Genomic DNA, 17,846 nt, shown 5'->3' with positions numbered 1-17,846 from the left:
TAAACAATATAAATGGTTAAATCTAAGCCGTTGCCGATCTCAATAATAATCAATGAAGAACACAGGATGCAATTACCTTTCATTTATGATAAATGACAATATGTACATGTCAAAAGTACATGGAATTATTATCAGTAGTGCAAAATGGTGCAAAGTAAAATTCAAGATAAGCTTTGCTGCTGCTGCTGCGGATACTACTATTAATAATAATATACATTGATCAATAGATGCCCAGTTGCTATGTGTAATTATTTTACACTGGTAAAATGATGCCAAAGCAGCCAGGAAACGGTAGCTATAATACAGTCAGCATTTAGGCACCCTTGAGCTCAGCTCCACTGTCAATTCTTTGCTTAATAAGTTTTACCTGTGAAACCTTGAGCTTGCTCAGTGTCATTTTGAGCTAACAGCACTCTTCGGTGAATAGAGACAGGTTTGACAAAGTAGATTTTTAAATAAAAATGTGTTGTGAGGACAGGGATTAGGCCGAGTAAGAAAAGGAAGGCCTTGTTATCTGTTCACTGTATTCTCAAAAATTATCCCTTAACTGTACTACACTTAAAAAAAAGAATAAAAAGCTTCCAGGTCTGATGCAACAATGTGCAGAGGTCACCTAACCATTATTGGGAGTCTGTCCTGTTCTTTTTGAGTTTTGTCAGTTGCATAAAACTCTGGTGTGTCTGTTTGTAGTTCAGACGCTCTGCAAAAACAACCAGGTAAAGAATGGGCTAAGAAAGGGATTACATATAGGTACAGAGCCAAGAATTTAGGGTTGTGGGTTGACATGGACACATTTTACATGGTAGCATAAGCAAATTATAACGACAACAGTAGAAATGCTTGACGTGTGATTTTGATCTTGACTCACACATCCATATTGTATTATTATTATTTAAAGCTGTGATTATGGCTCACACTTAATGCTAATATGCCTCATCCTTCTTTTAACTACTGTTCCTAAAATTGGCTCAACGTGCAGGAAAAGCAACTCAAGGGAAACAGCAAAATTTCCCCCCATTCTAATCCAATCAAAACATGATTACAACAAAAGCGCACAGCAACAATGCGCACTTGTCCTTCAGCTCCCTTTTGAGCCTGTATTCATTCGTGCAGCATCAGGGAGAGAATAGGAATGTGTGATTATACTGTATAGAGCCTGCGAGGGGAGTGTGTCAAAGTATGCATGCCACACAATGAGCCTGGAGAGATTGATGTTTTTGTCATCCACCTGCTTCAAAGCTGTGAAAAAAAGAAAAAGCAGCCGGCTGATGCAAGTAGAGAAACCTAGCCAGGCAGGCTCACAAACAAAAGAGGGAGAACCTCACTGCTCCTCGTTTTGCTCATTTTTTTTTATTTAAAAAAAACATATTTTAATCTGAGGTTTGTCTTGTGGTTCACACTGGGCTCAAATCATCTCTGAGTCTTGTGTCCGGACTGGGTAAGTGTTTTCTCTTTTCTTAAAAAGAAGAAACGGTAACAATTTAATTTATGCTTCTTTTTTTTTTTGCTGCTCTATTGCGAAAGAAGCAGCAGCAGCCTCCCTTCCCTCCCTTGTCTTCCTTTCTCTTTCTTTGCATTCTCCCTCTTGTGCATGGCGAGCAAATGTGTGGGGCGTTTAATGACATTCCAGGTTATAAAAGAAAAGAAAAGAAAGGGATAAGGGCGTCAAAATGTAGCGTGAGAGGATAGTGGAGGGGTATGCAGTCGGCTCTGTCGTCTCCTGTCTTCCGCTGCCTCCAGCGCCGAGCCTCCGTCTGGGAGAGGAATGATCTATGGTGCTTTGTTTATCACTGGCCATGGTCACTTCTCTGGAATGCAATTGGCTGGAACTCCACCGTGTGGGTCCTGCACCCCACGTCTCTCTCTCCCCCTCTCTCTCCTTCTCTCTCTTCCTCTCTGTGAAACAAGACAGGAGCAGGGTTGCCTTGTCCGACATGCCTTTCTATCGCTTTTTTTTTTCCTGGTGTTTTGCATGTATCTGAATGATAATGGCACATATTGTTCCTGCGCGAGTGACTGATTGAACAGCTTGACAGTGCAAATGCATTCAGGATTCAGTGTGTTGCAGATTACTTTATGTTTTGTCCCCGTTTGAGCACAATTTTGGACGCATTTGTGTGCGTTTATTTTCTGAAGTGAAGGAAGGTGTTGTTGAATTTCTAACCTCAGCGCGAATTGGCTGCTTTTATCCTGATTTGATGGGAATTGAGTCAGATTTTTGTTTTGATTTATGGGGAAATCTGTAGGTTGTTTCCGTCCTAGAAATGTTTTAGCTGCTTCTTTTTCTGACGTATGAAGACAATAGAACGGTTTTCTTCTTTTGTCTCACAGCTGCCAGAGTGTAAATTATCCACATTAGCAGTTAATATTTTTAGGCTTCATCAGTGTCTTTGTGTGTTTCACTTGAGCTGACACCATAAACCATGTCCTATTACCACGCACACGCACACACACGCACACACACACACACACACACACACACACACACACACACACACACACACACTCACACACACACCAAGCATGGCTACCGACCATCACTTTTCTCTTCAAGTATATTTTGGAACGTATACGTGTGCGAGAGAGTGTGTGTGTCCAGATAAGTGGGAGCAGAGTGTGTGAAGTCTTAGCTGTGGATTACACGCCTCACACACGGGCTTGTATCCAGGCCGCTGTCTGACATGACTTGATGGGATTACAGTAGCAGGGTTCTGTGTGTCGCCATTCTCACCCTATCCCGTCACAGAGGTGCAGCTGGAGGTCACTTCAAACTCACATGTGTGTGTTTGCGGCTTATAATTTAACACCACAAGTTTATTTTTTCCCATATTCAGGTTGTAAATGTTTCAACATTTGCCAAATTTTGCTAAAATTCAAACACAAAACAAACTAAAATTTGTGGCATTTTAAGTTCAATTTGGTTTAGTCTAAGTTTTAAAAGCTACTATATACAATTCTTAAAGAGGTTCATTTGAATTCTTGACAAAAGTGACATTTGTTCTGCAGTTCCCAGCTGTCTTGATTATAGAACGTTAAATTCATTATTTAGGACAAAATGTCTAATGTGACCTCTTTGACCTCTTTTTGCAGCCTCTTATTTCAGAGACTGACCTGAAATCAACTACTGACAGGAGACAGGTTTTTTTTTTACACTTGCCTGAACATAATCTGTGTTTTTCAGGGTTTTTACAGCAAAGCGTTCAGAGGAAGATTAGAGGAAAGAACACACAGTCTGCCGTTTGTGTTGGAGGAATTTTGCTTTATTACTAAACACCAAAGGAAGCGTTCCGGCACCTAATCACAGCTAACCTTATCTATTGATACGTCCAGATAAATTTCAATAATCTGATCGAGGGCCAGTGTCTCTGAGCCAAAGACATGGACGTGATGTAAAGTCCACTCGAAGTGATTAGTCTGTGAAGTGCGCTTGTTACACATTCAGCCATCACGCTCGATTACTGATGGCGTTTTCCTTCTAATGCTGCCACCAGGGTAGCGTGGAGGGACACGGCAAGACCGCGACGTGTTTGGTGACTGATGGAAATCCAGTTGGAAAATTAGAGATCCTTTTATTGCCTTAACAAATCCGGCGGCAGTGATTTATTATTGTCCTGCAGTAACAGTGGAGTGTTAAAGTTATTCTTTTTCTTACACACCTCCTGGTTCTTTTCACACCCCTTTGTACTTGGCAGAGCTTAAGTAGTGCCAATTAAATATGTTATTCCATATGCTGCATTATTGGACATGTTCTTCCGTAATACACTCATTTCCATCTGAATCCCTCGGTAATGAGTCTAATACAGGAATCAAATCTAATGTGAATATTTGAGGCGTGTGTGTGAGTGTGTGTGTGTGACTGTACGTGTGTATGTGTGTGCATGTGTGTGAGTGTGTGTTTGTGTGAGAGTGAAATATCCTGCTGTGATTCTCCATCTGGACCATGCAGTATTGGAATGGACCGTCCTCCTTTACCATGCCATCCCAGAATAAGCTTCACTTTAAAGGATCAATGCTTTTATTATTGAAGTCGGTCTCAGTAGTGCAGGCTAATACATTCTGCATTGATCCCCCCTTTCTTTTTCACCGTCTACCCCCCCCCAAAAAGCTTTATTGCCATTCCTTCCAGCGAGGCTCGCCTTTAAAATAAAAAAGAAGATATCTTCAGCTGAATAAAGATTTTACAAAGTGACTGCAGGACAAATAAGCCTATAAACTGGGGTATTCACTTCTTGGTGGGGAGGAAAGACGGGGGAGAAAAAGAAGCCGGAGTTTGCCAGCAGGCATTTTGAATATCATTACCAGCTTTGCAGGGAGAAATTGAAATCCTAAGCATAAGGAAAGTACCTGGTAATTAAAACTGTCTTGCTGCGCCGAGGCTTTGATACCTGCTCGGGGAAGCAAAGGCGAGGGTGTTTCTGTCTGGATGTGGCTTTTTGCAGCTGCACAAATTTGCAGCGAGGCTCAACACCAAGCTCTCTGTGGCGAGGAAGGTGTGCGTGGATGTACGGCGAGACTGGCCGGGCGGGCGGGAGCAACATTTAGCTCCATTAATCATTTTTGGGAGTGAGACACGCCACTGTCGCGTTCATGTGGGTCTGCGGCCTGCATCAAAATTAAACCCCTGAAAGCATGCGTGCCCAAGCCTTATTGAACATATTTGCACCAGTGAAGCCAGCGGTTGAGGACATTAATGATTTGGACCCACTGGGGTCTGCTGCTCCGCGCCTACAGGCTAGCAGCTCGATCCCCAATCAATAGCTTTTTATTAAAATTGTTTGCAAGGCAACACAAATCCATAATGTTTTGGCTCGGGACGGGAGGGGGGAGGAGAGGGTCTGTGTGAAATATGTCAGAACATATTTATATAGTTTTTCCAGATGAATGCAGAAAATGAATGGCTGATATGCATGAGGAAAAAAAGAGAGGGTCAGTGGTTTGGCTTTATTGGAATATCCATTTCAGCATTGATTTTCATAAGAGATGCATTTGTGATGATCTTATTTTCTCCCCTCTCAACAGGGTTGAATTACATATCATGTTATCCCTGGTATTAGGGCAAAATTAATAACACAAGTAATTATAATACTTACATCTAATGATATGCTGCGAGGGCCCTATTGATTCAGGCAAAATGCAGCTTGGAGCCTTGCCTGACGACAGGCGATGATCCAGCTCTCCGCAAAATAAGATCAGCAGGGGAAAAAAAAGCAAATCTCCAATCTGCATCGTTTCACGCTGCAAATCTAATCTGCGGCCGATGATTGGGCTATCTGCTTTCACCTGCTCCAGACGTGGACCGCCTGATGCTGGTTAGTCAGGCCGCTGATTGGTTTTGAAGTTTGGGTTTGTTCAACGGCATCTTTATGTTATTGTTCCTGTCATAAGATGCGTTGGAAGGCAGGACATGTGTTTATTTTGGGATGCTGCAGACAGAAGACTCACAATAAATCCTGTGTCATGCACACGCCTCTTAAATGATCTGAGTTCTCTGGAAAGTGTTTGAAGACCTGAGTTTCAGTGTGTTCTGCAGACCCAGAAAACGGCAGCAGCTGTAAAGACACGCATGCAGAGGATCCTTTAAATGCAGATTATCTTTAGCGCTCTGAAAAATTAAAACATTTGCCTCAATTTTCATCTGCAGCATATAGTGTGTATTTTCTTCTCTCATCACATTTGTCTTTTTATCTGTTCACAGGAATCTAAAAATAAAATATGAGTTCATTTTTTTTATTCATGCATTAGTTTGACCATGTTTATTCATGTTTATAGAACATCTATTTACCAAAGAAATCTGAGAAAATTAAATCAAATGGTGCAACTTATTCACAACATTAAATTAATCATAACTGCTTTAGATACGTTAGTTAAAATAACTGGACCTGTTTATCTTTATTGGAAAGTCCAAATGATTTTTTACCTCTCAGGTGGGTGAACGGTGGGGCGCAGTTACAAATATCCACCAAAAGAGGGCAACATGATGTCAGATTTCTGCCCCCCCCTTAAAACCCGAGCACACTTCCACAGCCGAACGCGAGCCAGCGAGCGGGGAAGAGGGTGGGGGTGAGGCGTGTGCACGTGGTGGAGTTGTAGGCGCTGGGTTAAACGTGTAAGTAATAGTAATTTACATTTATGCCTGGAACAACTTCCCCTTCGCTGTCAGTCTGCAGTTCAAAGCTGTCTTCCACTCCCCTGGAAACAAAGTCGGCCGTCTTGCTGCTGGCCCTGGACGGTGGCGGCATCAGCGGAGGGGATGGAGATCTTCACAAACGCGGAGGGCCCTCCTCAGCTGAGAGGCTGGCATCATCGGAAAAGTGACAGAAGTGCAGCAGGTGTAGGTGGAGGGGGGTAACTCAAAGTGGCTTTTCCCTCCAGATCCACCCCCCCCCCCCCTTTTTTACTCCCACTCTCAAAATAAAAAACAAAACAAAACAAAAACCAGTGGAGTCCAAACCATCCAGTTAATCTTGATGCTCGGTTTGAATTTCTCAGCTTTGACGACTGACCTGTTGACCTCTCGGAGACCTGAGGGGCGGCGGACAGCATTGAAAAGGGGACGCGTCACATGCTTACGTGGGGTGAATTCTTTTGTATATTTGCACTCATGTACCTGGACATTGCTTTATCTTTATGTCAGCGTCTGACAGCAGACAGGGATGAGAGGATGACAGCAAAGCTTCTCGGTTCCAACAACCACCCAAATCCAACCGCAAGTCCCAGCACACACAGACACAAAACGTTTGCCTCCGTTTATCTGGGAGGTGACTGCAGAGCGTAGCTGCTTTGGCCCCTTCCCCGCTGAGCTCTCCTCTCTGCATTTTCTTTAGCAGAAGGAGTGGTAGGCCCCTTTGGCACAGCACGACCTCTTTGTTTCCCACCAGGTCGCCCGCAGGAGGCAGGGTCAGCCGTAATTCTCCCCATGACCAGTAGAGGGGGCAAACCCTACAAGGCAAAGACCTGCAGGAGAAGCAGGAGGGCCTCAGAGCTGACATTCATTATTAACACCAGCTGCTTATATCTAACACCATAGCTGTTATTAATAGGCGCGGGGCCTAATTAAATGTATTGTAATGAGTTTCACATGCTTTCATAACAGCAGTTACAACTGCAGTTCTTAATGCTGCAGCGGCGCCTGCGGAACAATTCAATTACCGCGGACATGCAGCACGTCTGTGGACTCCAGCAGGAAATGATGTCTGCAGAGGTCCAGAGCCGAAGCAATCAGCTGAATAATCGATTGATGGAAAGTCAATCAGCAGCTATTACAGGCTTGTTTTATGCTCCTCACATGTGCGGCTCCACATGTTTCAAGTCATTATAAATTGAATATCGTTGCGTTTTTCTGTGCTCAGCCCACATAAAACATGCGCTTTGAAGATGCCACTTTGGGATTTTGGGGAAAACAAGAACACTACAGGCATTATTCATTCAACTTAAACGCAACCTTGAATCCTCAGGCATCAATATGTACCCTGAAAAGTTACATCATATTAATTATATGAAAATAGGGACATTTTAGGCAAATGGTTTTGTTGTAGATTTGTCTCAAAGCCGTCGACAACCATCTGCCCAGTGCAAATGGTTGTGTGTTTGTGTCCCCTGCTTGCAGTTTCTGCTGGTATTGAGATCACGTGCAGATGTTTTCTCTTTATCATACAAGATTTTGCTGGTTTTGCTGTGCTGGAGTTTCTGCCGGTTGGCTCACATCAGTTCGGTGTATCTGCTCCGGCAGACAGATGGTAAAAACATCGACATGGCCTTTGTTTCAGTTTTTATGATTTCACTCTAACACATTTGTGATAAACCGTCTGTTTTGTCTACACTTGGAAAGGCCTTGCCTCTGTTGGCCGTAGCAAAAAAAGACCATTCTGTGGAACATAAATATGCCATCAGGATCAGGAACATGCCAGACATTTAGGGAATTCCATCTCTGTAATGAATCCTCCAGACTAAAGCTCTTGAACATGTTAAACCTCCGATGAGACGAGGTGACGGAATACAAAAGGGAACCATTTTAGGCCGTTCTGCTGTGTGTGATATATGTTTGAGTCCTTTTGGAGTTCCAACATGTATCAACCTGGAAAAACATTCAGCTTCAATTTGGGTCCTAGAAAAGCAACTGGACTCAGCACAAGACACAAGCACCCTCCTGACAGGCTGCCCTTCCAGCGGACACACACCCACACACCCTTGGACTTCTAGCTTTGTGAGGACTTTTGTAGACATAATGCATTCCCCACTACCCTACCCTTAACCATCACAACTGGATCAGTACCTAACCCTAACCTAAACCCAATACTAACCTCAACCAGGTCTTAAACACTTCTTTGAAGTTTTGAGGACCAGTCAAAATGTCCTCACTTTGCCGGTGGAATCTGTAATATGTACCAAGAACCCACATACGCACACACACACGCGCGCGCACACAGGTGTCTACAGCTTCTGCTGGAACGTTCTTAATTCCAAACATTGGTGGAACACTTGAGAAGAACTTATCCTTCATGATATTTTGTTGAACACAGCCGAGGATTTTTCCTCTTCACACATATTTATTATCATCAGGGTTTTGTAGAACGTTTAACTAATTGATTATCACATACCTCTGCCTTATCTGCAAAACACTTATTTTGTAAAATGAATATTCAAGAGGGGCCTCGCCTCTCATTTGCCTTTGTGGTTACATTATTTGTGGAGAAAATATGCAAACGCAGGAGAAAGGCGGCTGGTTCCTCTGCTCTCTCTGCCTAATTACATTTTGCACATGCACCTATACGGAGCTGTGGCGCGTATTTATAGCGGAGGAGAATGAATTCACACACTCCCCCGGCTGCAGTCTGATGCCAGGCATCTGCTTATGAAGTGGCTCTTTCTCTTTCAATGCCTACGCCACCACCTCAACAGGAAGAGAGATGTGGAACAGGAAAGAAAGGAAGGAGCTTAATCACTCCTGTCCGTCCCCAGTCCATCCCCTCCTCAAACTGGTTCTTCCTCTGTGGGATCGTTTTGACTTGTTTATGTTTACGCACCGTCGTTCCTGTCGTCGACGCCATCTTTGTGAGGCGCCTCGGCGTGATGGAGGGAGGGGAGGAACAGGATGGCAGCGGCAGAGAGCGAGAGGAGAAAGAGGGAAGGGCTGGGATGACAGGTGGAGAAGTGTGTGGAGTGGATTTGACAAAGGGACGGAGCTGTGCGGTTTATCTGCCACATCCCTTGTCATCATATATGTAGATTTTTTTTTTTAAGTTTGCCGTCTGCACCCTGTATGAGATTGACAAAAAGCCCCGAGCACCTCGCTGTGCCCGGTTAGGCTGCAGCAGCTAATCGTTCCTGGCAGAACACAGTCTGCTTTAATTTTAGCCGTAATGACGATGAGAGGGGCGAGATGATACTTTAAGGAGCAGGAGAGGCAGAGGCAAAAAGACAGAAAGAGAGGGGGATAAAGAGAGAGGGAGAAAGGGACGAGGAGAGTCGTCAGAGAAGAAGCTGTGAAGGTGATTAGTTGTTCTGGCGGATCTTGGCGGTGGAGGAGGTTGGAACACTAATCCTCGCTTTGGTTGGAGACATTTTCACGCAGTAGGTCCCTTCTTCCCGCCCCCTCTCAATTTTAAGCCCCGTGTCAAGCTCAAGCCCTTCTTCTCCAGCACTCACTTGCTCTCATTTCCTCTGCCTTCTGGCAAGCCCTGCTATTTATAAGGGAGAAAAAAAAATCATTTTTCTTTCTCTCTTTTCTGCTTAATTCTTTCCTGGTGTGTTTGATTTTCTGCCCTGCTTAGAGGAAGGTGCCCAGATGAGTGGCAGCCTGCCAGGGATCCTTTCCCCTCCTCTTCCTCCTCCACACTGCAGCTTTGTAACGGGAGTCGCCACAAGCGCCACTGCTGTACGTGGACGACTCGCCTGTGTTCCTGTCGGCGTAGTGATATGAGCTGGCGCTGTGCCCAGACAGTAGGCATAGATTTTTAAGGATGACATCATTTATCCAGGGTGTTATTTCGAAATCGATGGGTCTCTTAAAATCTACAGCGGGGTCACAGATTTGATGTAAACTCCCTCAGAAATAGGAAGGTGCATAAAAAGGAGCCCAGGCCAGAGAGGCTGCAAAATAAAAATGAATGACTGACCGAATATGCAGAATGTGCAATAATACTTTTAATGTGTCAGAAAGATAATAGTTTACCTGCAGAAAAGGGGGAAGTAAAAAACACCTAACTGGTCATTGAGCAGGGAGGAGAGCTACTTAAAACTAAAGGAGCTCATGAGTTAGGAAGTAAAATTCAGAATAGGGAATGGAGCTGGAGCTATATGGGTCTAAGTAGAAAGATAAATAATTCAAATTGAACAAAAAGCATTTTAATTACTAAAACCTCTTAATGACCTCCATTCTCACAGGTGCATTTATATTCGTAGTATGCGCTCTGTCAGGTTTGACAACCACTGAACTAAACTGCTATAAATCCTCCATGAAAGGAACTGCCGGGCCACGGGAAAGGCCTTTAGAAAGATGAAATGCATCTGATTATTTACTTAAAGCAATATGAATATAAATGCCCATGACAATGATTATCGTGAGTGTGATAGATATCCTGCTGTTGGTTTTCTCTGATGTTGCAGATGAAAACAGAAACGTCCTGGTGGCTAATGCAGCCTGCTTTGACAAGAAAATATTTAGCAACACTTCCTGTCATTGGTTTGGAACTCCTCTGTCTGCAAAATCTGGAGCGTTTTAATGATACATTGCAAACAATACACGAGAAAACTCTCTAACACAGTGATTACTTGAAACAGTCTCATAGTGATTTTACTGATTAACACAGTTAGCCGCTAACGGAATGTGCTTTGCAGTTCCTGACTCTGGCCACTGGGGGCAGAAATAGGTCCAATTGCTCTTAGTAGAACAAATTCCTTATGATCAAACCTGTTTTTTTTGCAGTGTCTCTCTAGTTGTTTCTTGATCAAATGCTGCGGCCTACCCACATCTAGTTAATGCTTCTGCAGTAGAAGAACATGCTTCAGATGCAAACGCAGCAGTTGCACTTTTCATATTTTCTTTAATGTTTGACACCTGGGGGCCAGTCAATGCTTACAGCCGGATATCGTCCAAACTGCCATTGATTTGTTTGTCCTTTGGCCCTTCTTTCATGGTTTGGGAAATGATTCATGCCTTCTCCTCCTTTTTCTTGTCTTGGCATCATCTCTTTAATCCATACACTCCTCGGTTTTCCATAAATAACGGTGAAACTGGACCAGCTTGTAATGCAGACTGTTTCTGCTCTTAAAAGGATGGCAGAAGCGCTCAGGGTGCTTCGCCTCCACGCATGCATGCACGCACACTATAGGAGGTAATCTGAATTAAACAATAGACTTCTTTTTGTGATGCTGCATTCAAATGTCAAAGTGAACACATGAAAATAAGGATTCGATTCTTAAAATCAGGTCATCAGCTGTCGAATAATTCTACTTCCTGTACCATTGTCCTCTTTGTGTCCTCTATGTGAGCGGATGAAATTAATTTGAGTGACCTTTGCATGGCAAGAGGTCAAATTCCATATATATATATTTTAAACTAAAACATTATGTGAAACATGATAATGAAGGCTCCAGGAAGCCAAGTTTAAATCATTTTTCCACACTAGATTGGATAGATTTTGGACAATAAACAATTCACAAGATGGAGGGAAGGGCGAGAGGAAGGGAAAAAAGTCTGCGTAAATACATTTTTTTTCTTTAATGTGAGTGGGTGGATATGAGAGATGTAACATATGGGTTTGTGTGATGGCGGTTGTCATTAAATGTGTTTTTTCTGCGTACATGCTTGAATATAAATGTGGAGTCATGCATTTTTCTTTTTAAATCGTATTACCTGCAGGCTTTGAGGCTGTTTCAGCAGTGGGATTTAAATGTTCCTACTGTAATCTCTTTTTAATTTGGAGCTAGCTGCAGCGTACACGTGAATTGTTCCTTTGCATTTTCCAGTCAGACGGGGTTGGGGCCCTTAATGCTTTTTCTTGTGGTTTGTTTTAGACGCTAATGTGCACCAAGGCAATCGTGCCAGGTGTGTGCCACAGAGGTAAACAGTGTGTAAGTGTGGTAATTGTGCCACTTAGCGAGCGAGGCTGTGTGGATTTACCTCAAAATAACCTTCCCCCGACCGAGGAACCCGCGGCCAACAGCTGCATCGTTGGAGAGTCGGGAGTCCGAAGGTCAGGAAATGACATCCCTTATTGCTTTCAGACTCTGATCCATTTTTTCCAAGGAAATGTTCAAGCAGATCTTTAAATTCTGCTGTAATAACGCTAACATCAACCGGCCAGACTCACATGGGCAAATAGGTAGTTCACAGCAGAGATGAACATCAGATAAAATGGTGGTTCTCTTTCTAAAAGGAAAGAGTTCTTAAGTCATCCTGAGGAAACCTGATCTGTTCCTGTTTGAAGGCCAAACTGATCAGCTGAACTGAGCTAAAAATGCTACAATTGAAGATCAGAGCGGTTTAAAGCAACAGGACAATCGTCTTTCTGGTGGAAATTCCGCTATGATTGCTTTCCTGGTGTCATTTTGTGGTCACAATCTTCAGTTTTGTGGGTTCAAGGAGAAGAATTTGGCTGGATTAACTGATGAATGCCACCTCATTTCATTACATTCTGGTTGTTTGAGCTTATGGGGGGGGGGGGGGGGGGGGGGGGGGGGGGGCATTCCACTCTTGGTTGTAGTTAATACAGCATTGAGTTTAAATTCAAATTTAAACCAAGCCTGCAACTCCAGGGCGTGTGACCACAATTCAAGCTCACAAAGACCAGAACTATTAAATAAAAATTCCAGCTTTCAGTCAACCTTTGAAATGATAATTTTTTAGTTTTTATAAAGTCTGCTGCAATATCAAGGGCATTATAGAATCAAGTCATTATTGACAGAGCACAAACCTGGTCGTTTTCACTCAGGAAAATATGCGGCAAGTTTATAGAAGTGCCATTCAAGTCCTAATGATGATTTAGTTTCTTTACAAATCACAAACCTTGCACTAAATCGGTGTTTAAAAGACCCGAATAAGGACAGCTATTCAGATTTGTCAGTGTCAGCCTTGCCAGCTGGTAATGAACTCTGCTCTCGGGAGGCGCTTGGGTTGATGAACCCAACTTCACCTGAAAAGCCTAAAAAAAGAGGAGCAAATCTCCTTTAATCCTCTCAGCTTCGCATGTGTGGTAATGGCCAGAAGAGAAAAAAAGCCCACCCTGCCACCCCAGAGCAGGATCGATTTTCCCTGCTTTCTGTTTTTCTTTTGGGAGTGACCACTGGACCTCTTAAAGCTGGCGTCCTCAGTGGGACAGCCTCGGACACCTGAGTCCAGTGTCACAAGGTGCAGGGAGAGGAGGGGAGGGAGACTAAGGGGGGAGTCGGTCTTCATCTTTTAATGGCAGCAAGCGAGTGAGGAGCGAAAGAGGGGGAGCGGTTAGTTCTGATAGATATTGATAGAGATTGTAATGAATGTGGTGAGGGCACGGCACCCTAAAGCGCTGCAGTGGTAATGCAGGGTGACAGTGTATTTGTACTAATAACCCTTAAAAGTGGTGATAAAATACTCCCCTCCCCTCCTGGAGTCCCTGATGGATGTGCTGGGAGTGATTAAACTGCATTAGGCTGTGGGTCCACTTACCCTGCGTCTATATGTGTGCGAATGCCTTAAAACACTTTTCTCCTCAGGGATCAGACTGTTCGAGGTTCAGGGCCAAGTGTCTGTGTGTGTGTGTGTGGCTAGCATGTGTTAATATGGCTGCAGACCGACACATACTGTACCCCACGTGTCTGTCTGATGCCGTATTCCCGAAGGTCGTGGGAGCGGTGTCAGTGTCAGTGTCAGTGTCATCCAGCACGCTGTTGTGTTTTGCCGTTGACAGCGATGTGCACCTCTTTTTGCCACAGGAGATGTTTTGCCTCAACATTGAGGGGGGAAGCCTGCGGCGAGACCAGCGCACGAGGCTCACTGGGAATAACATCGTTCCCGCCGTCATGTTTTTGTTGCCTGGCACTCACAGACACACGGAGGAGCTGGTTGTTGCGCAACTGTGGAAGAAGATTAGGTGAAAAGATACACTGCAGCTCATTATGCTGTATGTTTGATATACAAACGCAGGCGGACGCACTCTTCCATCTTTACCATGACATCTCAGCCATTTCACCAGAGTGGCCGCAAAGGCTAACGTAGATCACGGCAAACTACCAACCAGGGACGGAACTGCAAGTTGGAAGAAACTGCTAATTTTGGTGTCAACTTGCAGATTGACTCCAAAACGATGTGGAGATCAGACGGGAACTGAATTGTAATGGGGGAGTGTAGACATGTAGGGGATTTCAGACGCGTCTAAGTGGGCACTGGTGACCTCTAGTGGACGGATCTGTCTGATCAACTTGTGAAATAGTAGCTAAGTGTGTGGTGTAGTGAATGATTAGCACACGGCCGTGATACAACAAAACCAGTTCTGGTTCTCTCTCTTCACATTTTTCAGGCGCTGTGCATATTCGTGCAAAAGTTGGAATATTTATGATAAACATATGATATACATTACACACACACACACACACACACACACACACACACAGATACTTTTTTTTCTCTCATAAAAATGTTTCTTAAAAAAAATCCCACGATGCATTAGAAATAGAAAAATCATTCTAATATTCACAGAATCGTATGCAGAATATCTTTTTTGGTGACCTCATGTCTACATCTGAAATTAATACAAGGATTAAGAAGAAATCTGTTAAAAAAAATCTTTGAAAATCCCATGTGTTAGTTTAAAAGTTTGGAAAAAAAAAATCCAAAAAGCCAGATCCTTTAAAAATATAAAAATTCTACTGGATTTAGTCGGGAATAAAAAAAAAGAAAAAAAAGAAACCCTTCCTCCTCTTCTTCCTTCTCCAGAAATTTTAAATGCTGCATCACTAATAACACCAAATCAATTTGATTTTCAAAATCCGCCCGAACGTTCTCGTTCCGTTCTGGTAGCCATCTTTTGATCCTGGAGGCCTCCTCTCCGTGGCTGGCACTCAGGCAGACTCGAGCCGCGTGTTTAATGACCCTCCTGGGATCCTGTACCTGATGGGCCGAGCTCAGCCAAGGCGTCCAGGTGCAGCAACATAAGCATTTCATTAAAAATTGAAGCCAACGTTTTGTAGCGAGGCCCTTTAAAAAAAAAAGACGGTCTGGCACCGATCCAGAACTAGATGTATGCGAGCTTTTCATTCTTCTCATCTGTCTTGTTTTTTTCCTTCCCCTCCACATCCCACCTTCCCTCCACACCCTCCCTTCTTTCTCTAATCATACGCTGACTTTACGTGACCTTTCTGCTGCTAATTAGTGCGCTTGTGGAGGGAAGATTGTGTAGTTTACGTCCACAGACGACGACGGTGACGGCGATGATGCAAATGTGGCGCTGATGAATTGTGGGCTGCCATTTTTTAAACACTAAACCAAGGAGGAGTGATGGTTTTCTCTCAGAAATGTTTTTAAGAGCACCCAGGATGGTCAGATATTTGCCTAAATGGGATTTTTTTGGGGTTGTGATCGCTCTCTGTTGAGTAATTCCAGTAATTTGGTGTCAGTTCGGCAGCTCTGTTAAAACTGTTGTTTAGACTCAGAAATAATCAAACTAATGTCGCTTATTAGTCTCATGGGGGAAATCACAGTTGTAGTTAGTAATGAGTGGGAGGTATGTGTGTGTGTGTGTGTGTGTGTGTGTGTGTGATCAGCTGAATATGACTCAAGTTCTGAGATGAGGTGTTTATATTGTTCCCAATTTTACGCTTAAACGATAAGAGTTGTCTCTCTCTCTCTCTCTTTCTCTCTCTCTCTCTCTCTCTCTCTCTCTCACACACACACACACACACACATGTTTGTTGCTCAGAGTTAGTCCTGTACGTGTGTTTTGCTGTCAGTGTTGCAACTGTGTCGCTTTAGCAAATAGATTAATTGTTGTTTCTGATAATCAGCTCAGGTGATCAGAGCTGATCCAGTTAATAGCAACGTTAATAACAACACTGTTAAAGATGGCAGTTGGGGCAGTCAGGGTTCGCTTTGATGCGTCAGGAACGGCACGAAACAGTCGTTTTCATTTTCAACTCTGGAGGTTTCAGCAGCCTCGGGGGAAAGTTACACGCTACAATTAAAAACATACATAATAAAATGCCAGTCCAGTTGGTGGATTCCATAAATATCTAAATTACTCCCAGATACATTTTTCTTTTCACATTTTTTTTAAAACATTAATAATCTTTCCAGCAGTTGGACTGAGAATGTCTGCTAAACAAAAGCATCGGCATGTATATTTAATGTTTGCAGGGCAAAGCTGATAATCATGTTAATTTATGAAGGTTTTCTTTTATTCCCAGAAAGAAATTCTAGTTACAAAAATCAAGCACAAAAAACCCAAACCTTTCATTTCTTTTTTTTCCCCAAGCGTTATTTCCCCCTTTGGTATTTCTGAGAAGTGAAAGCTGAGTGATTACAGGGAGGTCAAAAACAATGCAGATAATTCAGAATAATTTTATCAATGTGCTTTTAAACCCCCCCCCCCCCCCCATCCCTCAGGGCAGCGCGTTGAGCTGTGTCGATGTTTCAGCTGCAGCGTCTGAAACTGCCAACCTGATCACTCACACTCGTGCAAACACTCTGCTCAATCAAATCCCAATTCATCCCCGCCACAAAGAAAAGCACTCTCTTGCATTTTCATCCTGCCACTGCAGGAAATACCTGCGCCCTTCTCCATCAAACATGCATCAATTAAGTCTCGGCGTGAGGAGGAGGAAGGCCATTTCTATAGTTTAGAGGATTTATTCAATTTGCATCTGTAATTGCGTGCAATTTACAAACTCATTATTTTACAATTTGGGGTGTTTAACAGCAGCTGGAGGGCAGATAACAGTGGGGGCTGAAGGGGTCTAACACAGGGGCCTCGCAGATGGACCCCGAACATGATGCAAAATGATGCTTCTCATTTCTCAGACTGGAACATTTGAATTCAGGTTGAATAAAAATAAAAGTCTGAAAGGTGGAAATGACGTGCAGCAAGGATGCAGGCAGGTGGGGGCATCGTACAGATTCTCTTGAGATCATTTTATTCATCTCAAATGATTTTAGCTGATAGATTTCCTGTTCTTATTTCACAACAGTAAGTGTAATTTAGTTAGCTTACATGCTTCTCCAGCTACGTGTCATCGAGAAGGTTTTTATTTAAATGTAAACCTAAAATGTAACAGTCTTCTCTTCCTCCTCACATTTATCTTGCAACATCGACCTCCTGGCTGCACCTCACCCTCCTCTGCATCTGCTAAACACCCGAAGTGCAGCGCCAGGCATGGCCATGTGCGGCTTTTTTGGCGGCTGTTTCCCGCCTGGGTCGTAGGAACGTTCCTGCTGGTTGGAACTTCTATCGTTTGTGTGGAGCTGCTCGACTCGCCGATACCTCTGAAGGTGACATGGATGCGCGGCGCTTGTGCTTTAATTATCTCTGTGTGTCCACAGAGCTTTTTTTCTCTCTCCTTTGGAACCGAGGTAGGTGGCTCGCCTACCTTTTGGGTGTTTGATCTGCGGGCGCGGTGGCCTTGTTAGGCTCTATTAGAGTCCACCGATTGTCAATGCGTGATGCCGTACTTAAAAATTGGATCGCCTGAGTGTGTCACACCGTGCGATGGCCTCTCCCTTCCCCTCCTCTCACAAACTGATGTCTACTGAGAGGCTTTCCACCTTTTTTTCTCGCCTCCCTCCCTTCCGTGAGCCTTTAAGTATAAAATTTTAATTAGGAACACTGACAGGTCTGGCGCATGATCCACAGCCTTGCATCCATCACAGGGAAAAGTAA

The 17,846-nt window shown here is 43.6% G+C and overlaps 1 long non-coding RNA gene across 1 annotated transcript in view; it reads left to right on the top strand.

The window, feature by feature from the left end:
* The first annotated feature begins 1,112 nt into the window (after positions 1–1,112).
* LOC115249677 (uncharacterized) overlaps positions 1,113–17,846 on the top strand; it is a 51,058-nt gene continuing 34,324 nt past the window's right edge. The window contains exon 1 of the long non-coding RNA XR_003888360.1: positions 1,113–1,438. This is a non-coding gene — a long non-coding RNA (uncharacterized lncRNA). The remainder of the gene's footprint in view (positions 1,439–17,846) is intronic.

Source organism: Takifugu rubripes, chromosome 4, assembly GCF_901000725.2.
Source record: "Takifugu rubripes chromosome 4, fTakRub1.2, whole genome shotgun sequence".
Lineage (NCBI taxonomy): Eukaryota > Metazoa > Chordata > Actinopteri > Tetraodontiformes > Tetraodontidae > Takifugu > Takifugu rubripes.
Note: the sequence above shows the minus strand (reverse complement) of the source record. Positions and strands in the feature narration are given on the sequence as shown.